Source organism: Magnolia sinica, chromosome 9, assembly GCF_029962835.1.
Source record: "Magnolia sinica isolate HGM2019 chromosome 9, MsV1, whole genome shotgun sequence".
Lineage (NCBI taxonomy): Eukaryota > Viridiplantae > Streptophyta > Magnoliopsida > Magnoliales > Magnoliaceae > Magnolia > Magnolia sinica.
Genome location: NC_080581.1, coordinates 67,471,385 through 67,494,833, shown reverse-complemented (window position 1 = coordinate 67,494,833; position 23,449 = coordinate 67,471,385).

The following is a 23,449-nucleotide window of genomic DNA, read 5'->3' as shown; positions in this document are numbered from 1 at the left end:
ATTTGGCTTTTGCTTTGCTATGGCTCGATAGATTTTTGGATCATGCCCAAAAAGTCAGTTCAGGGGGTTCCATGAGGTGACTCATCTAATGGACCATACAAATTTTGTGTCACATCATGTGTTAAAAGTTCTCACAAAGTTTTCATGAGAACAACTCTCTCACTCGTATGGTCACCTGCCTTTTGGGCTATTAACCAAAAATCTCTTACTTTTAAACTATTTTCAAGGACCCGCTCATAGTTTACACCCAGTAGCAAAAAGCAGGGCAACAGCGACGGCTAAAAACTGTCAGCATTGACCTTCCCCAATGGCTTTTAGCAGTTGGAAAAGGGGGCGTCAGCATTGCTCGCCAACGGTTTAAAGCCGTCGGCTAGAAAGCCATGCACCCTCACCAGTAGCTCAATACCCATTTCAGAAACATGTTCTCCGACGCCCTAAACCAACCAACCAACCTATTTAAAAAGGTAAATCAACACGAAAGAAAGGCTGAAATCAGAATTGAAATCAAAATCAAATCTACTATTCAAATCTCAAACATATAATTAAACTTTCTATTTCCATTAAAAAAAAAAAACTGATTGTATATATGATACCCAATCCCAAGTTGCCACCTGGCCACGACGAATCTTGTCAATAGCCTTTCCATTGTTGGCATGGAAATGCATGGTTAAAAAGTAATCTACAAACAAACCACATTCAGTAGAGGAAAGACGAGATTCGATGACCAGGATCCTCCAATTTGGAATATTTTAGGGAATGGTCCATCCATGATGAGGGCCGTCAGATCAATTGCTTGGATAGACCATTCATGGGGCCCACATCTAGCAACTAACTACCACACGGGGAAGTTCCTTGTTCAGAATCAAAATTACAACGACTCTATGAAAATAATAAAAATCTCTACAGCAGATGACTAGAGCATTAAAAAAAAATAAAAAATGATGAGACTATAATCCGTAGCAAGCAAGCAAAGATCAATGGCGGAGAAAGCTCCAATCCAATGGCAGGATCTAAAAGAACTCCTATTCATAAAAAATGATAGATCTACAGTGATGGCATACTTGTCTTTGATGAGAATATGCAGATGAACCCATATTACTATCCCTTGATTTGGTTCCGGCATTCCGTCAAACATCAAGCGGGCCTCACGCATGAGGTATAGTCACATGTTTCCAAATCAAGATAAACTTGTAAATGAAAATCTTCCATGACTTCTAATCAAAATTAAGCCTATAACATCATTTCAACAAATTCTACGTACAAAAACCATACCAACAACAAGAAGCTAAAATACCCACTCATCCACTAACTGATCCGCCATAAAAACCAAAATCATAGGAAACAAATCAAAAATTCGCCCGAAAATCGATCTAATCGTAGGCGTCTGAACGAAAAATGTCAGAAATTGCAGAAAATGCTGTAAAATCTTATATTCCCTCACTGATCTGCATAAATTTGAAGGTTTTGGATGAGCAGCTTTGGAATGAGTGTTCAAAACATGTCCTTCTCGTTTTCCTATTTTGCCTGAGAGAGAGAGAGAGAGAGAGAGAGAGGTCTGGATTTTGGGGGTAGAGAGCGCGCGTGAATTTTGGGAATTTTCTGATTTTGGGGAGTGGGAGAGGGAAGCAGATCAGCTACTGAGAGGACGGAAGCGGATGTGTCCTACCCCCGCCCAGACGATGATCTGTCTGGGCAAGGCTCTGTGGGGCCCACCGTGATGTAAGGACTTTATCCACACCGTTCATCCATTTTCTTAAATCATTTTATAATATGATCCGAAAAATAAGGAAGCAGCCGTGATCATGACACCCACCATTGAAACCTTTCTAAGGGCCACTGTAATGTTTTTTTTTTCCATCCAACCTATTCATAAGGTCATGTAGACCTACATGAAGTGAAAACACAAATATCTACTTGTTCTCAGGGGTGCACACGGTTCGGTTTGGTCCGGTTTTGGGGTGAAACCGGAACCAAACCGTTCCTAACGGTTCCAGGAAATTTGGAACCGGAACCGAACCGTTGGCACCCTAGAACCGAACCGGAACCGAACCGTTAAAACCGGTTCGGTTCCGGATCGGTTCCACGGTTCTTGGCTTTTTTATAATCCAACCCAATTGCAAGCCCATGTCCATCCATGTTGTGGTCCATTTGATGAATGGTTTAGATGTTGTATAAGGTGTTCAAAAATATATTTATGAAAATAATTATTCTAGAGAAAATAATTATAAAATATGCAAAAATACATCGGTTCGGTTCAAGGTTCGGTTCCACGGTTCGATTCTACGGATCGGATCCACGGTTTGGTTCTACGGATCGGTTCACGGTTCGGTTCGGTTCTACATACTCCCAAACCGAGAACCGAACCGTTGTTACCGGTTCTTTGATTTTTGGAACCGGAACCAGAACCGTTGCTCTCTAGAACCGGACCAAATCAGACCGTTTGGTCGGTTTCGGTCCGGTTCTACGGTTCTACCGGTTAAATGTGCACCCCTACTTGTTCTAAAAGTTTTATAGCTCCCAAGGAGTTTTTAACGGTGGTTGTTCAATCCCCACTTTGTGGTCCACTTATGCATTGGTTCCACGTAATTTTTGGGTTCATACGCTAAACTGATGTGTAAATATGGATGGACGGCGTGGATAAAACCCTTACATCAAGCTGGGCCACAAAGCTCTGCCCGGACCGATCATCGTCCAGGCAGGGGCAGGACGCAATCCTCTTCCGTTCCAATTTGGCTCTTGATGATGCCACTAGCCAGGCGGGTAGTGGTTAGCGTTGTGGCCCCACCATGATGTATGTGCTTTATCCATGCTAGGGCTGTACATCTAGCCGGGTTGAGTCGATTCGAGGTGGGTCAAGCTTGTGTTGGCTCGCCCAAGCTTTCCTCGAGCTCGGCTTCGAGCTTACCATCATATCTTAGCTTGTTTGACAAACATTTCGAGCTCGAGTGAACTGGTGGATCGAGTCGAGGTGAGCTTACCTCGAGTTAAGTTAAGCCTATACCCAACCCAACCTATACCCGACCCACACCCGATTCAACCCAGCCACTTGACCCGATTCAATAAATTTTATATATATATATATATAGTCATGTGAGTGGCCAAGTATAGAGAGAGAGAGAGACGGTGGAGCTCGCAACGAGTTGGGTTAAGGAAGGAAAAGGGTAAGAAAGAGATGGGGTTATATTGCCCTGAGGTCTAAATAAACACTTTCATATATATATATATATATATATATATATATATATATATATATATATATATATATGATATAAATATTCAAGTCTAGCTGAGCCTGAGCTTCGAGCCGAGCTGAGTTCGAGTCAAGTTGAGTCAATATCTACTATAATCGAAGGCAACTTATTTCCGAACCGAGCTAGGTTATATGAAGCTTGGCTTGCCTCCAATCTTCGTTCAAGCCAAGCCAAGTCGAACTAGATCAAGTCCAGCCACGCAAGCTTTTCGAGCTAGCTTAGCTCATGTACAGCCCTAATCCACACCATTCATCTATTTCTCAATATCATTTTAGCACTTGATCCAAAAAATGAGCCAGATCTAAATCTTATGTGAACTACACCAAAGGAAAACATTAAAAACCACGTTACTTTTGCCAATGGATTTTTGTGATTCACCGTTTTGCCGTTGGAGAAACCACTATACAACCGTTGGCTTTGCTAATATTTTGGGTAGTGACAGTTAGATATTAAACCCCTTGCCGTTAGTTTCATGTAGGAATGGATTTATGTTTTTTTTAAATTGACGAAAATGCACTCACCTTACTCCACTTTGCAATCTCCCCTCGTCGCTCTGGATTCATGAGCATACCACCTTAACCCCGACCATATGTAGGGCCTGCCTTATTATTTATGAAAAATCCATCCTGTTAATCTATATTACCAGCTCATTTTAGTGCTCTTTCCTAAAATTGCCCCGGATCCAAAATGCAAAGTGGGACCTTTAATGGCCCCAAGATTCTTCAACGATGGACGTTCAATTCCTACTGATTCCTGTCACTTAGCCCAGTGGAGCTGGTTATTGGCCTCATTTTTTGGTCCATGGCATAAAATGAGCCAGAAAAAACAGATGGACAAGATGGATTTGTCACAAACATCTTATGGCCCAATGAATGTTTTAACGGTGAGGTTTTAATCCCCATTGTTTCATGTTCGTGTGACCTACTTGAGCTCTTGATCAGCCTCAGTTTTCGTCCCATGCCCTAAAATGAGGTGGCAGAACAGATTGGTGGAGTTGATTGGTCACAAACATCATGGTGGGGCCCACAATACTCAAACAACCTCTGGACTTAATATGCCATGTGGCCCACTGGAGCGTGGTATCGGCCTCATGTTTGGGCACAAGCCATAAAATGAGCTGAAAAACAGATGGAAGGATTATATTAGTAAAAAAAAAATAAAAAAATATCATGTGGCCTGACAAATATTTTAATGGTGGGTGTTTAATTCTCAATTTTGTATGTTTGTTCGCCCACTTGAGCTTTTGATCAGCCTCATTTTTGAGGCCATGTCCTAAGATGAGGTGGCAAAGTAGATGAATGGATAGGATATGTTACATACATCATGGTGGCCCCACATAGGTCGAGCAACCCTCCTCTAGACTTAAATGTCCATCAAAGTTCTCGCTTACCATTGATGGACATTAATTGTTGTGCCCACCTAACTCTGGCCATTTATTAAGCACCACCTTGATGTTTGTGAAAAATCTACCCCATTCATTTTTATTTTAATTTTTTCCAAGCTCATTTTGGGGCATGCACCAAAAAATAAGATAGATCTTAAGCTCAAAATGGCCACACAATGGACCCAAAATGTTTCGACAGTGGGAATTCAATATTACTATTTCCTATTTTTGGCCCACTTGGGCTATGGATATGCTTATTTTTGGGATCATCCCAAAAATGGGCTGAGAAGATAGATGGACGGAGTGGATTTGTCATAAACATCCTTTGGCCCCACCAAAAATTTCAGTAGTCATCGTTCATTCCCTACTCTTTCCTGTTCGGATTGAGCAGCCACACAGCAACCCAAGCTGGTGCTGTGTTGACGTAGCAAATTCTGTGGGCCAACCATGATGCATATATCATATCCACACCGTTCATCGATTTTCTCAAATTATTGTAGAGTATGAGCCCAAAAACCAGGTGTGAATACAGCGATGAAGACCATTTACTGATGAGCATATCATCCTCATTTGCATGCCAGGTGATCATCATGGCGTGGGCCACCCTATGTAAATATTGGTTATCCTACAAAAGTGGCACAACAGTGGGAAAAAAAAAAACCCCAATTGGGCGGCTTTCATCTAAGGTCCCATGAGTAGGCTGGCCAGCCCACCAATGACTCCGTAGCAGGACCGTAGGTCACCAATCTGGGCCTGTACTCGATTTTTAGTGCATGGGCTGGACCTAGCCATGATTTTACCTTGCCGGCCCATTTACCTTTCTCTCGCTGGTGTGTGACCACACAAACATATACTACGAGGCCTTTCCACTTGTGATGTGTTATTGATGTTCATCCCATTAATCAGATGCATCATTCCTGATAGTATATAGGACCTGGCCTAAAAATCAGGTAGTACCACACCGCAAACAACAATTAAGAGTGGATGCCCACCCATTGCAACCTTCCTGATAGTATATAGGGCCCAATGAGATGTGATTTAGACATCCAGCCCATCCATTGTGTGCATCCCACTTGGATGAGGGTACATACCAAATTTTATACAATTCCAAAACTTAAGTTAGCCTCACCGATTGCTTTTAGATGTTTTAGGCATGATTTTATATGGTACAACCCAAGTCTATTTTCTCCACGTGCATGCACTTGGACTTGGAAGACTTTGTTCTCATTCACATTTGGTTACACGTGTGTGTAGAGTTCCACATATGTAGGGCCCATGGTTTGGTGATCCAAACCATTAATCAAATGGATCCAACATGGATGAGGTATATATGCATTCAAAGTCTAAAGAAAGAATATCTTAACTGTTTGATATTTAGTCTTTCGACCATTGAATGGTAATAATTTCTTATGATTAATATCATCGGCATCTCCTATCCACTGTGGGGACGATCAAATCAATTGTTATGGATCACCCATACCTCAACATTGAGGACCTGGAGTGGTAGTGAGCTGGTTACGACCTATGACAGCTTTCAGGTCAATCCCATGGTCTATTTGTACGGGTCTTGAGCCATCACTCAATGAGGTTTGGTTGAATAATACATTAATTGGCATCGTAACTATTGGTTTTTGGCTTTTTCAATGGCATAAGCCATTTATTCAACTTGTGATAAGGACACATGACATGACATGGATAAGAGTTGGATGCAAATTAAGAATAGGGCTTCGAAAGAGTATATAAAAGGAATTGAGGAGTTCATGAAGGTGGCAAGACGCCATACAGGCGGACTTAATAGAACCCGAGATCGCCATGTCGCAAGTGCAACAACTTGTCCTCAGTATTAGAATTATCTCTGATATTATCTTTGTCTTCAGCTCAACGATACCGATAACACTGGTAGTGATACCGATAATGTTGGTAGTATCAGAAAGTCTAGGTATTAGCAATAAATCGCTAAGTATCACCAATGTATCGATATCACTAATGTAATCATCAACATTTTTAACTATGTAAATTCTAGGTGCCGCTTGTATTGCCAATGCATCAATATCACTAATGTATCGCCAATATTTTCGATTATGTAAATTTTAGGTAATGCTTGTATCATAAGTGTATCAACGATATTTCAATAATATTGCTAATGTATTGATATCATCAAATTTTTATTTATTAGAGAAAAAAATATTTCATATTTTTTTCATGGGCACATGATTGTATTAGTGTTCAATTTCTCATTAATAATATTGATAATATTTTGATATTATCGACATCGCAACATGCATGATATTGAGACCACAATCTTTCATTTCCTTTCCGTTTGTTGATGATTTTTTATTTTTTTTTTTATGAAATAGCATGCATGTGTTGTTGATATTTTGCAATATTGATGGATGCTTAGATGGTAAAATAGGTTAGATGGGATAGCTGGACTGATTTCTTACAACAACACATACTTTTAAGGCCCGATTAAATGGAAACTTGTTATGTGTGCATTTTTTTGCCATTTTTTATTTCTAAATATTTAAATATGTACATTTAACATCTCTTGAAGTTTCACTGAAAATTCCAACATTTTTCCCACGTTTTCCCGCATTTCCGATTATCAGCAATATTATCGACGATATCAATATTGTTTTTATATCCTTGGCCACTGAAACTTGTGGCGATACTGATACTTCAAACACTGCTTGTACTACAAAACTATAAAAGAAGTGCATGTGGCATATGTGATGATGGCATATGGGAATTCGCATATGCGAATATGCGGTCGCATTTAACAACGTTGCCAATGATTGAGGATGATAATGATAGTATTGTGGGAGATGAAAATACGTATTCTAATGCCATACAGGACATCATAGAAGACTTGTACACGGGAACATTGATGGATAATTGGGTGGGAGAATCAAAATACACCCATACTGTATATGTGACAATAGGGGAAGGGGAAATAGATAAATTTACATCCTTGTTGAGAGATGATGAACGTGAAGTATATCCAAGTTACCAGAAGTATTCGAAGTTGTCATACTTGATAAAGTTGCTACGTATGAAGATAATAAATGGCTAGAGCAATAAATCATTCAACATGATGCTTGAGTTCATTAAGGATATACTTCCCGAAGGGGAGACATTACCAAAGTCCTATTATGAAATTAAGAAGGTCTTACGGGACTTGAGACTCAAATATGTGTCCATACATGCAAATAAGAATAACTGTATACTTTTCTGGAAGGAGAATGAGAATAATGATGCATGTCCAAAATGCAAAGAGTCTAAATACAAATGAGTAAATGTTAGGGGTAAGAAGATCCTGCACAAGGTCTTGCGTTATTTCTCATTAAAACCAAAGGTAGTAGAGATTGTTTATGAGTAAGAAGACAATATATGAGGTGGCATAAAGAGATGTAACGCCCTGAAATTTGGGGGCCGAGCATAACTCAGCTCCCGAGTTTCAAAACATCACTTATGCAACATATGTAATGATGGATGTATGTTGTCTGTATGAGTGTATAAAACATGGAATAGATTAAGCTAAACTGCAACATAATTCAGGGATAAGTGAAAGTCGCAAGTGGAAGACTTAGAGAAATATACGTGTATATGTGCAAGTCCCTGTAATATGTATACTCTACCAGGTCATAATTACAAGTGTTGTTTTCAAAATATAAGTATAAAAATGAAATCATTTATTACAAAGAAAATCCAGAATCCCCGTAGATCAGGACACGGCTCACATGAACCCACCTGAGAACTGCATAAAAGAAAACACGTCCTCGTCATCCTCATACTCCTGCTCAGCCTCAGGGGTCGCGTCATCATCTGCATCTAAGACAGAGTCTAGTTGGTGTTGAAACACCGTCCCAGAATGTGGGAGTGAGTGATCAACTCAGTGGAACTATACAGTAAAAGTTAACATGTTATTAAATCAATCAAGCAGTAATGATAAGGTAATACAATCAAACACGTCCTAATTACTCTTGTTAATGCAAGGGTATATGTAGAAATGATGCATGCTCTCGCCCGCACTTCCTCAGCGTCTTCATCTTACGGTACACATGACAACCTCCCGCAGTGCCAACGACGCCAACGCACATGCAATGCGGTGCATGAACATGATTACTAGGTTGTTATTAGTCCTTTTCATACAACAGGATTGGGAAGCTAAGGTACCTTCCTCATATCAATTTCCAAACAGTGATCCATTCTAGGGTCGTCAGTCCTAGACAATCTCATACGATCATATGGTTCTAGGTCGCTGCAAAGGGCTCGTCACCAATCAATGCATGTCTATCATACCTTAGTTACTACCTTAAGGCTCGTCGCCTCAATGCAGTATCAAGGTATGCTCGAGGTCATTATAAAGGGCTCGTCACCAATCAATGTAGGCCGACAGCACGAATATAGTGTCCCATACCACCATAATCGACTCACGAGTCTAGTGTGCTCACTGGTCACTACGGGGAGGTTCGTCACCCTAGCGTAGGCCGATAGCTCGTCCACAGTGTCCCATACCACCATGCCCGGCTCATGAGTCTTAGCGGATTAAGGTACAATGGTTAACGGGATTGCATTGGTAAGTTTGGTACCTTAGATTCAAACAATAGCGTCCATACATGGTGCACATCCACCGGGACAATCGGGTTACTTAACGAACTCGACTAGCACGAGCGCACGTTGAGTTGAACAACATAGAGTGCGCAAACACTCCGTGTAGCCAAACCACTGCCGACAACCCTAATACGACTCGGGTTCGTCAAACACGTCCTAATTGGCGAAAACAACCTCAGGCACAAATTCAAGCTCGTTATCGATTTCCTGAACTATTTCATAGTCCAAACACCTTCAATTATAACAGATATTCATGTTAATAATTTAAAACAGTAATGGAACAACAATTCTAATCATACAGTATGTGAGCATTTGAAGAATATCAACTTAACATGAATTTACACATAAGTAATGCTTAAATTTAAACAACAAAGAATGTAAATTGCATGTAGGAAATCATACACACCAATAAGATAGTTGAGAATCTCTTCTCAACGTCCGTAAATAGAATAATATATTACACGCTAGATCATTCAGACATTTCTACAAACACTTAAACTATATATTTCAACATACATGACATATGTTAGTGCTAACACACATTTAGACAATTCCTTTTGCCAAGGAGTTGACACACATACAACTAGCACAAATACACGACAATTAATCATGGCAAACACATGTTCATATTTTATACGTATACGATACTTTCTACATATACAAGGAATACACAAATCTCAATATATCTCATATATATCAGGAACGCAATATAAACATCGCATTTGGCATGTGAAATTGCACCCACAATAATAATAAACCATTAACCAACATTGAAAGCCTTGAAAACCATAACCTATACGAATATAGTCTACACCTTAAACCAGAAAATGCGTACAGATCTGATTCAGACAATAAGTCTTCGTCAACGGCGACTAGAAAACCTAAGGCATGAATAAAAATGAACTACATCAACACTTAGGCTATTCTAAGCTCTAAAACAGACTAGGGTTTGATTGAGTTACCCAAGAATGAATTTAGAATCGCCGGAATAACGATTCAGAAGTGATAGTTTAGAGACGTAGAATAACAGGGAAGAATCTCAAGATGATTCACCAACTTCTCTCTCACTTTCTCTCTCTTTTCCTCTCTCTCTTTTAGCTAGGGTTAGAAAATTCGTATGGAATTGAGAGTGAGGGCTTTAAGGTCTTTATATAGGCCTAACATTGATGAAAATAGCCCTAGGGCCAAGGTATACTTAGGTTATAACCAAATCAGGTCTATATTGGTCCAACGGAGCACTTCTGGTGGTCCCTTATCCACGTGCGGTCGGACTTAAGCTCACTGACCATGGATCTAGGTCAGGCTGAGTTTTTGCACCGATCGGATTTACAGATCAGCCGTGGCGGACCAATCTCAATTCAACGGTCACCGAAACTCGATCAGGTCCACAAGCACTATGACATGCCTGGGCCATCTTTCCTGATCCGAGGGTGAAATTGGGTCAGAATCCAACGGTCAGAAAGCTTAGAATCGGTGCGCAAACGACATTACTTAGATTTCATAAATTTGTATTTAATTTCTCAGCTTTCTCACACTCTTTACTCCGGACTCAAGCAAATCGACCCAGGACATCATCTGGACTTGATTTTTGAGGTGATGGTCAAGCCCAACAAGGTGATCATAAGTATCTAAGATCATCGCTATCGGATTTTCGACGGGCAGTCCAGGTCCGATACAAAGTTTTTAAGTACTCCCGAGAGCAACTGGATTTAGAGTTGAATCCAAGATTTCAAGGTAACATAGCGCTAACGATTCTACAGGTTTTGAGTCCTGCAGATCAAATTTAAAGTGATTGGTACTAATTTCACAAGCAATCAAGTTTAGCGCTAATTAACCCACATTTAACTTCTAAGGAATTTGAGATAGTACTCGAGTCTTTGCATAAAAATTTTCGGGTCATTACAATCTACCCCCCTTAAAGAAAAATTTCGTCCTCGAAATTCGTACCTTCTCATACTCCTCAAGGATCTGAGGGTAGCTCTTTCTGACCTCAGCTTCAGTCTCCCAAGTAGCCTCTTTTTCACTATGATGCGTCCAAAGTACTTTCACAAGAGGGATGACCTTGCCACGCAATACCTGCTCCTTCCTGTTTAAGATACGTATCGGTCATAGTACATATGTGGCATCCTCACTCAACTGCACCTGCTCCCAACTGATAATATGTGAAGAATCAGGAACGTACTTATTCAGCATAGAAACATGAAATACATTATGCACGCCCGCAAGTGGTGTAGGTAAAGCCAGGAGGTATGCTACTGCTCTCACTCGATCTAATATTTGAAATGGACCAATAAATCTCGGCGTGAGCTTCCCCTTCTTACCAAACCGCAGGACTCCCTTCATAGGGAAAACCTTAAGAAATACATGGTCTCCAACCTCAAACTCAAGCGGTTGCCACCTCGTATCAGTGTAACTCTTTTGCCTCCTCTAGGCTGTCAGAAGTCGACGTCGAATAATGTCAACTTTCTCTAAAGTCGCCTGTACCAACTCTGGGCCAACCAAACTATGCTCGTCAACTTCTGCCCAGTAATGCGGTGCTCTACATGGGCGACCATACAATGCCTCGTAGGGAGCCATGCCGATACTTGCCTGAAAGCTGTTATTATAGGCGAACTCTGTATAAGGGAGACAGTCATCCCAACTGTCCTTGAAATCCAAAACACAAGCTCGCAACATGTCTTCCAGAACCTGATTCACACATTCCGTCTGCCCGTCTGTCTGCGAATGAAACGCGGTGTTGAACTTCAATTTCACACCCATCGCTTCTTGGATACGAGTCCAGAAGATATATGTAAATCGCGTGTCTCTGTCAGACACAATCTCCAAGGGAACTCCGTGCAGACGTACAATCTTCTTGATGTACAACCTAGCCAACTCGTCTGCAAAGTTTGTGACTCTGATCGGTAAGAAATGAGCCGACTTCGTCAATCAGTTGACGACCACCCAAATAGAGTCATGTCCCTTCCTCATTCTCGGTAACCCTGAAATAAAATCCATAGAGATGAAGTCCCACTTCCATTCAGCTATGGGTATGGGCTGAAGCAGTCCAGGAGGTTGGCGATGCTCTGCCTTGACCTATTGGCACGTGAGACAACGAGATACAAACTCAGCAATGTGAACCTTCATGTTGTCCCACCAATAGGATCTCCTCATATCTTGATACATCTTTGTGCTACCGGGATGCATTGCAAGCTTAGAATTATGGGTTGACTCGAGAACCTCCCATCTCAAGTCAGGAATGTCTGGGACACATAGCCGGCCACGATATCGTAGGCCCCCATCTGAACCAACACTCCACTCGAAGTCCTCATCTGTACTAACTCGCTCCCTCATCTTCGCCAATAGCTCATCATCTGCCTGAGGTACAATGATCCTCTCGTCAATGAGGGGCTGTACTCGAATGTGTGCGATAACCTCATATGGCTCTTCCACCGCCATCATGTCTCATTCTGCTATCATTAGCGAAGCCACAAACTCTATAGCCTTCTTGCTACTCAACGCGTCTGCCACAAGGTTTGCCATGCCCGGATAGTAAGAGACATCAAACTTAAAGTCCTTTAATGTTTCCATCTATCGGCGTTGCCTCATATTCAAGTCACGCTGCGTGAAGATATACTTAAGGCTCTTGTGGTCGCAAAAGAGATCGAACTCCTCTCCGTAGAGATAATGTCTCCAGAGCTTTAATGCGAAAATGACAGCTGCTAACTCCAGGTCGTGTGTAGGGTAATTCTCTTCGTGTTTCCTCAACTGTCTCGAGGCGTATGCAATCACCCTGTCCTTCTGCATAAGGACACAATCCAGACCAATGCAAGAGGCGTCAGTATATATCGTATACTTAACCCCTTGCTCTGGCAATACTAGTACAGGGGCGAACATCAACTTGTCCTTCAGCTCCTGAAAAGCTATTTCCGCCTTTTCATTCCAAGCAAACTTCAAGTCTTTCCGTGTCAACTGAGACAACGGTCTGGCTATCTTCGAGAAGTCTCATATGAAGCGTCGATAATAGTCTGCTAGACCCAGAAAGCTTCTCACCTCAGTAACCGAACCAGGCTGCTTCCAGTCCTGAATTGCAGCTACCTTAGCGAGATCGATAGCTATCCCTTCCTTGGACACCACATGTCTTAGGAACTTGATTTCCTCTTTACAGAAATCACATTTCTTGAACTGTGCAAAAAGCTGATTCTTCCTGAGAGTATTCAAGACCGCTCTTAAGTGCTCCTCGTGCTCTTCCCGACTCGCAGAGTATATCAAAATGTCATCGATAAAGACAATGACGAATCGGAACAAAAATGGCCAAAACACCTTGTTCATCAGATCCATGAACACAGCCGGTGCATTCGTAAGACCGAACGATATCACAAGGAACTCATAATGGCCGAAACTAGTCCTGAATGCGGTCTTCTGCACGTCCTCATTCTTGACGCGCAACTAATGATACCCTGACTGCAGATCAACCTTCGAAAAGTACCGTGCCCCCTTCAACTGATCAAATAGATCATCGATCCTGGGCAAGGGATACTTGTTCTTCACAGTCACCTGATTTAACCTGCGATAATCTATACATAATCGCAAGGAACCATCCTTTTTCTTGACAAACAAAACAGGTGCTTCCTAAAGGGACACACTAGGTCGAATAAAACCCAACTTCAACAAGCCATCTATCTGCTTCCTCAATTCCTCCATTTCACTCGGAGGCATACGATAGGTGGGCAATGAAATAGGTGTCGCACCCGGCATGAGATCGATAGTAAAATCAATCTCGCACCGAGGGGGTAATCCAAGAATCGACTCGAATACATCTTCAAAATCCCGAACTACTGGCGTGCTTTCAAACACCGAACTAGCAATACTCTCCAACAGAGAAATATAACAACCAAAACGGAAAGGGTAACTGACTTGAATAGGGAAGGTAAATGTCTCGCCCTCAAGTCCATGGACTGTCACCAGCCTAGCTTCACAATCAATTTCTGCTCGCATCCTCGTGAGCCAATCCATACCCAAAATGACATCGTAATGGTATAGAGGTGCAATAAATAGGTCAGCAAGAATCGATCTATTCCCTAGATCAATCAAACAATCCATACAAATCTTGGTAATATCAGAGGAGGTCCCTGTAGCGGTAGTGAGCGTCACTCCCTTCATAGTAACAGTGCCCAAACTCAGGCGCTTAACTGCCGCATACGATATAATAGAGGTAGTGGACCCTATATCCACCAACAAGGAAACGGGAATACCTTGAATGTGAGTTGTAACCTCAATAGATCTCAGTGCCAAGTCAACCCTAGGCGCTTCAGTTGTAAGCGCGTGAACTCAAGCCTGATGTGGACGATTCGGCGGAGGAACCATGGGCCGCTGAGGTGGCCTGAAGCGAGGCACAGAAGGTCTGAAGGATGGGTGAGCTGGCGCTGAACGAAGGGGTGGAGGTGATATGACCTAAGGCATCAGACGGCTGATCCTCTGCGGTGGAGTAAATTCACTGTCCCGCATTCGCATAAAGCAATTACGATCCGAATGCCCAATCTTTCCACAGTACGAACAACGTAAGTTGGAACGCATTGGCTAAGCGGGCGGCGCTGCACGCCTCGAAGGAGAATCTGCCCGGGGCCTCTTGTCGAGAAATGGTGTACTCGAAAAGTCAGGTCGCAGTCTGGGAACTATAAGTGCTCGCATACGGGACAACCTGTCCCCGTCCTGCTCAGCTCGCAAGGACATGCTCACCAACTCAGCATAAGAAGATATGCTAGCATAGCACATCTTCGATCGAATCTCAGGCCTCAACCCCTCCGAAAAATGTCGCATACGCATCGGCTGATCCCCCAGAAGCAAAGGAGCATAATGACCCAACTTAGTAAACCAGTTCTCATACTCTGTCACCGACATCCCTCCCTAACGGAGGTGAAGGAACTCACTCTCCTTCTCGTGTCGGTAAGTGACCGGGAAATACTTCTCGTGAAAGTGTGCCTCAAACGCCTGCCACGTCCACTCAAAACCCTCTACAACTGTGCGGAGAACACTGTCCCATCATAAATTGGCCTCCTTCTCAAACATGAAGGAGGCAAGCTCGACCTGCTCAGCCTCAGCACAGTGAAGCGACCTCAGCATCTTAGAGATGCGATCAATCCAGTACTCGGCCTCCTCGAGTTTATGAGAACCCGCAAATGTGGGAGGTCGTAAGCGCTGGAATCACTCAAATGTACCGCTAGCACTAGCGTTCCCAGATGGGTGCATAGGTGAAGCAGGTGGAGTCGCCCCCATCGACTGAGCAAGGATGCCAGCCATGGAAGACAAAAACTGCTACTGCTGCTGCTGCTGCTGCTGCTGTTGGATCTGCTACTGCTACATCAACAGCATCATCTGCTCAAACCTATCAGTAGGCGGAGTGGACGAAGATGCATAAGGCGTCGACACAAATGCACGGTTCGGCTCAGGAACCGAAGGCATGACTGGTGTAGCCATGGGTGGTATTACAGGAGTCGGCCCAGTAGCTGGCTGAGAGTCCGGCCTAGCACCAAAATGAGACGGGCCCAACTGTGGATCCGTCTGGCTATCGCCTAGGGGGAAACCCCGGCAAGCGACTCGCCCAAAGAGAGACGGGCCGAAGTCTTCGAACCCTTAGGAGGCATGCCTTACATTCAACAGAGGATGAAACCTATGAGATTCAACATCCACATAATCCACCCACACAGCATTTACATCACAACTCAAGAAAAAACAACATGCATTTCATTTAACAAAATTTTTGCAATACAAGAAGTGCAGCATTACATGGATCGCGACAGAGAAAGCATGCGAGCTAAAATATTTAAAGCTTCAAACAACAAACAACTTCCAAACTACTACGCCTATAACGGCTACACATAATAACAAACAACAAACAGAGTAGAGGACGACTACATCTGCAACTACTCGTCAGAATCTGGAGATGAAGGAGGGGCACCCTTATTCTGCAGACAACACAGGATAGACTTCAGAGTTCGAGACATCTTCTTGAACTTATGCTTCACGAGGCCTCGAAGATCCATAATATCCTGGCGTAAGATAGCCTGACCCTCCTCAAGCTGAGCTATACGGGCATCTCTGGCAGCCTGATCTGTGCCCTGCTCTGGTGCCGCAGGAGGAGAACTCTCACTCATGTCCTGGGCCTCCACTTCTTCCTCGTCCTGCTCTCCTTCTTCTTCTATCTCTGCTCCACCTTCGCCATTACTCTCTTTCTCGTCGCTCTCGGTCTCATCCTCACTTTCTTTAAGTGAGGCTTGTCGTCGACAAGGCCCAATGTCCATCTGATTAAGGGTCGTCTCATTAATGTAACGAACAGGTACCGGCTTTTTCGCCCCAAGCCTGTAGCCAAACTCATGTGCAAGCTTACAGATGAGTTGGCCAAATGGGAGCGACTTGGTCCTCCTATTCGAACGAGCGATAAGGACAATCTGACGCAAGATGTACGTTGTCACACATAGCTTCTCTCCTTACCCCACTTGATACAGGAAATCGACCATCAAGAGCATACACTCGCTGCGGTTGCTCCACCTTGGATAAACATTGAATGTGCACATGTGATGAAGCAAGCGGAAGTCGTTTGTCATGCTGGTTGCTAAAGGGCTTCTATTAGGCTGTCATTCGACTAGACGACCACACAGGAACCACGTGCGGCGATCCCTCTCATGGGCACTACTTAGATTCTTCTCACTAGCATGAACCTTGTCAAGCGGCACATTCAGAAGTCGGGATATCAAAGCGACGTTGATCGTGGCCTCCCTATCTCTTCCGCAAGGGATCTTGAACTACAAAGGCTCCAGCGAAGGTTCCCGAATGTGGGCATAAAAAGCTCGGACAGTACCCACATTGGCGCTGTATTCGCCCTCAAATAGGGGATACCAACCGACCCCTTCCAGGCGCTCCAATAAGAGAAATTTGCCAAATAGCCGCAGATCTACATGAGCTTCAAAAAGGACCCTACGGCCTTCATAAACTCCATGAGATAGCTCCACCAACAAGGTTCTTCTAACAAGAGCTTGAGAATCGAGGTCCCGCTTTGTTTGGAACTCTTGAGTGGCGGTCGTGCTCGCGGCGACACCTCTCGGCCTCCGTGCACGGGTTGGGCGGCTAAGCCCGGCTTCATCAATGGGTGCTCTCTTCTTCCCCATGAAAGAGAGAATGGTGGAGATGGAAAAGATGGCCGTAACAAGCTCAAATAGGGCCATGGAAATTGAGAGAAAAGAGGAAAATGGAAAGAATGGTGAGGCTTCCACAAATTTGAGACTCAAAGGAAGGATTTGAGTGCTCAAATGGAAAGAAAAGAGAGAAAAACAGTAATGGAGATGGGTTTTGAGATGGGTAAAATGGGGATGCATGAAAATGGAAGAAGAAAGGGTTTGGAGAGAGATTTTTATGGGGTTTTGAGAGAAATTTCAAGAAAAGGAAAGCTTGGAGGGTGGGTTTGTGAAGGAAAGAGGGTTTAAAAATGGTTAAAATCATGCAACTCTGGATGAATGGGCCACACTGGACCCCACATGCATCGGCCCGAGCCGGCTCACCCGGTCTGGCCCGCTGGGCGGCGAGGGCTCGCCGAACCGGCAAGGTCATCGCCGGTCTCTGGACAGTCCGGCGATGACTCGCCATTTGGGCGAGGTCCTCCTGGCTCCTAAGCTTAAAAAATGATGTGGATCCCCCCTGGGTCCCCCTGAAATTGCCCCGATTGGGCCCTTAGTCCAATTCGACGCTTATCGGGCCACTAGGAATAGAATCTGATACAAATATACTATAACTAGCTTTTTAATGGAGGGAAAGGGATGATACACCATCTAAACCCATCAATGGATGGTCTAGAAAAGATTTTCGGTCGCTGTGTATGATCAATAGTGTGCACGGACTCGATCTCGGCGATCGTTTTCAGTCAACTTTGGCCGATAAGAGCAACGGAAAAACTACATAGATTCTAAAATAAGCTCGCACCCTCCTACACTAAGGTGGCGTCAGCGTGCGTTGTGTGACCATAACGCAGGTCCGGTTTAATCCAAATTATGCTCTGATACCAACTTGTAACGCCCTAAAATTCAGGGGTCGAGCATAACTCAGCTCCCGAGTTTCAAAACATCACTTTTGCAACATATGTAATGATGGATGTATGTTGTCTATATAAGTGCATAAAACATGGAATAGATTAAGCCAAACTATAACATAATTCAAGGATAAGTGAAAGTCGCAAGCGGAAGACTTAGAGAAATATACGTGTACATGTGCAAGTCCCTGTAATATGTATATTCTGCCAGGTCATAATTATAAGTGTTGTTTTCAAAATATAAGTATAAAAATGAAATCATCTATTACAAAGAAAACCCAGAATCCCCGTAGATCAGGACACGGCTCACATGAACCCACCTGAGAACTACATAAAAGAAAACGCGTCCTCGTCATCCTCATACTCCTGCTCAGCCTCAGGGGTCACGTCATCATCTGCATCTAAGATAGAGTCTGGTTGGTGTTGAAACACCATCCCAGAATGTGGGAGTGAGTGATTAACTCAGTGGAACTATACAGTAAAAGTTAACATATTATCAAATCAATCAAGTAGTAATGATAAGGCAATACAATCAAACACATCCTAATTACTCTTGTTAATGCAAAGATGTATGTAGAAATGATGCATGCTCTCGCCGACACTCCCTCAGCGTCTTCATCTTACGGTATGCATGACAACCTCCTGCAGTGCCAACGACGCCAACGCACATGCAATGCGGTACATGAACATGATTATCAGGTTGTAATTAGTCCTTTTCATAGAGCAGGATTGGGAAACTAAGGTACCTTCCTCATATCAATTTTCAAACAGTGATCCATTCTAGGGTCATCAGTCCTAGACAATCTCATACGATCATATGGTTCTAGGTCACTGCAAAGGGCTCGTCACCAATCAATGCATGTCTATCATACCTTAGTTACTACCTTAAGGCTCGTCGCCTCAATGCAGTATCAAGGTATGCTCGAGGTTACTACAAAGGGCTCGTCACCAATCAATGTAGGCCGACAGCGCAAATATAGTGTCACATACCACCATAATCGGTTCACGAGTCCAGTGTGCTCACTAGTCACTACGGGGAGGTTCATCACCCCAGTGTAGGCCGACAGCTCATCCACGGTGTCCCATACCACCATGTCCGGCTCATGAGTCTTAGCGGATCAAGGTACAATGGTTAACGGGATTGCATTGGTAAGTTTGGTACCCTAGATTCAAACAATAGCGTCCATACATGGTGCACATCCGCCGAGACAATCGGGTTACTTGACGAACTCAACTAGCACGAGAGCACGTTGAGTTGAACGACATAGAGTGCACAAACACTTCGTGTGGCCAAACCACTACCGACAACCCTAATACGACTCGGGTTCGTCAAACACATCCTACGTGGCAAAAATAACCTCAGCCACAAATTCAAGCTTGTTATCGATTTTCTAGACTATTTCATAGTCCCAAACACCTTCAATTATAACAGATATTCATATTAACAATTTAGAACAGTAATGGAACAACAATTCTAATCATACAGTATGTGAGCATTTGAAGAATATCAACTTAACATGAATTTACACATAAGTAATGCTTGAATTTAAACAACAAAGAATGTAAATTGCATGTAGGAAATCATACACACCAATAGAATAATTGAGAATCTCTTCTCAACGTCCATAAATAGAATAATATATTACACGTTAGATCATTCAGACATTTCTACAAACACTTAAACTACATATTTCAATATACATGACGTATGTTGCTGATAACACACATTTGGACAATTCCTTTTGCCAAGGAGTTGACACACATACAACTAGCACAAATACATGACAATTAATCATGCAAACACATGTTCATATTTTACACATATACGATACTTTCTACATGTACAAGGAATACACAAATCTCAATATATCTCATATATATCAGGAACGCAATATAAACATTGCATTTGGCATGTGAAATTGCACCCACAACAATAATAAACCATTAACCAACATTGAAAGCCTTAAAAACCATAACCTATATGAATATAGTCCACACCTTAAACCAGAAAATGCGCACAGATCTGATTCAGACAATAAGTCTTCGTCAACGACGACTAGAAAACCTAAGGCATGAATAAAAATGAACGACATCAACACTTAGACTATTCTAAGCACTAAAACAGACTAGGGTTTGATTGACTTACCCAAGAATGAACTTAGAATCGCCGGAATAACGATTCAGAAGTGATAGTTTAGAGACGCAGAATAACAGGGAAGAATCTCAAGATGATTCACCAACTTCTCTCTCACTTTCTCTCTCTTTTCCTCTCTCTCTTTTAGCTAGGGTTAGAAAATTCGTATGGAATTGAGAGTGAGGGCTTTAAGGTCTATATATAGGCCTAACATTGATGAAAATAGCCCCAGGGCCAAGGTATACTTAGGTTATAACCAAATCAGGTCTATATTGGTCCAACGGAGCACTTCTGGTGGTCCCTTATCCACGTGCGGTCGGACTTAAGCTCACTGACCATGGATCTAGGTCAGGCTAATTTTTTGCACCGATCGGATTTACAGATCAGCCGTGGCGGACCAATCTCAATTCAACGGTCACCGAAACTCGATCAGGTCCACAAGCACTATGACATGCCTGGGCCATCTTTCCTGATCCAAGGGTGAAATTGGGTTAGAATCCAACAGTCAGAAAGCTTAGAATCGGCGCGCAAGCGACATGACTCAGATTTCATAAATTTATATTTAATTTCTCAGCTTTCTCACACTCTTTATTCCGGACTCAAGCAAATCGACCCAGGACATCATCTGAACTTGATTTTTGAGGTGATGGTCAAGCCCAACAAGGTGATCATAAGTGTCTAAGATCATCGCTATTGGACTTTCGACGCGCGGTCCAGGTCCGATATAAAGTTTCCAAGTACTCCCGAGAGCAATTGGATTTAGCGTTGAATCCAAGATTTCAGGGTAACATAGCGCTAACGATTCTACAGGTTTTGAGTCCTGCAGATCAAATTTAAAGTGATTGGTGCTAATTTCACAAGCAATTAAGTTTAGCGCTAATTAACCCACATTTAACTTCTAAGAAATTTGAGGTAGTACTTGAGTCTTTGCACGAAATTTTCCAGGTCATTATAAGAGAAGTGCACCCACAAACCTGAGAGAGAAGTTATTAAGGCATCCAGCGGATTCTGAAGCCTAGTAAGAATTTAATAAGAAGCATAGTTAGTTTGCCGACGATCCATGAAATGAATGACTTGAACTAGCCAGCGACAATTTCAACCCATTTAGAAATATAAGTACTTCTTACAGCATGTTGCCGATTTTACTTATTATATACAATCTACCGTCATGGAAGTGCATGAAAGAGTCATTCTTCATTATGTCCTTTCTTAATATTTCTAACCCAAAGTCCCTTGAAAATGACATTGACGTGTATTTGCGCCCGTTGATGGATGAGTTAAAAGATTTGTGAGAAGATGGCGTAGAGACATATGATGTGTTGAAAAAAGATAGTTTCCGGTTGCATACAACATTATTATGGACCATTAATGACTTTTCTACCTATGGAAACTTGTCCAGATGAAGTACAAAAGACAAGATGACATGTTCTACGTGTAACAAAGAAATGACTTCTTATTCATTGAAGAATGGAAGAAAGATTTATTATATGTGCCATCGTTGCTTCCTCCCTCCATAGCATACATGGTTGAAAAGAGGTAAAGAATTTGAGGAGATAGTGTGTACCCTCATATCACAGTAACCCCAATCACATCCTCAGTAGTAAGTTGAATGTCACATTTAAATTATCCGAGTAGTGTAAAATAGTTACTAATTATATTTTATTTTAATTATTTTGTAAATTTTCCTATAGACTGGTACTATATCCTTAGGCCCCATCGCATTATTGAGTACGCATATTTCTTCTTTTTTTTAATTTTTATTGGACAATTTGGACATGTGTACTTTTTGTATTTTGGATAATAATAAAATTTGTATTAATTAAATTAAATTATTTTTGTATTTCAATGAATGATAATGAATATTGATTAATACATGTTATTTTGTTCGATTAATTGGTTCAAATAGGATAAAAATATTTGTATTAGTGACCACTTTTACTTTTCACTAATAAATAAATCAACATAATTCACGACGACCAACACTTGTTGACTAAAGTCCTTAGCAACGTGTTTGGAATTTTTAGCAACGAGTAAATTCATAGTACAAAATCTTTATTAGCGACAAGTTTCAAGTTCAGTGATGTTTTGTGATATGTAATGGTGATGTGTCAACTCATCGCTAATATTTTGCAACAAGTTGTTAGGTCGTAGAAAATAATTAGCTCATTGACGACGACTTGTTATTTTTGTCACTAAATAAAATTTGTGACATCATATTTTTAACAAAATTGGCGACGATCAACACTGGTCGCCACAAGGCTTTAGTGACGACTTTATATTTTTTTAGTAATAAGTGGACTCATCGCAAAAAATCTTTATTTACTACGAATTTCGTATTTAGCGACGTTTTACGATATGTAATGACGACTTGTAAACCCATCGCAAATAAGTTATATTTAGTAACAACTTATTAAGTTGTCGTAAATAATTAAGTCATAGGCGACGGGTTTCTGTTTTCGTCGCTACATAAAATTCGTAACGTCGTATTTGCGACAAAATTGGTGACAGGCAATACTCGTCGCAAAAAAGCTTTTGTAACAACTTTGGGGTTGTTAGCGACAACGAAGACTCATCGCAAAACAACTTTATTCACGGCGAGTTTCATATTTAGCGACGTTTTATGGCAATAGTGATGTGTCAACTCGTCGTTAATTAGATATATTTTGCGACAAGTTATTAGGTTGTTGCAAATAATTGAGTCCTTGACGACAGGTTAATGTTTTAATCGCTAAATAGAATTTGTGACATCGTATTTATAACAAAATTGATGAAGAGCAACACCAGTTGCAAAAAGGGTTTTGCAATGAGTTTGAGGTTTTTAGCGACAAGTTAACTCATCATAAAGAGTCTGAATTGTTGCAGTGGATAATAAATTGACAATCCAAGTTTATTACAGTAGGGAATATGAATCATTTAATTATTCCTCTATTGCCAATCATGTTAGAGGTCACTTCATAACCATCTAGTCATGGAAATGAACTGATCTCATGGATTATAATAAAGGAATG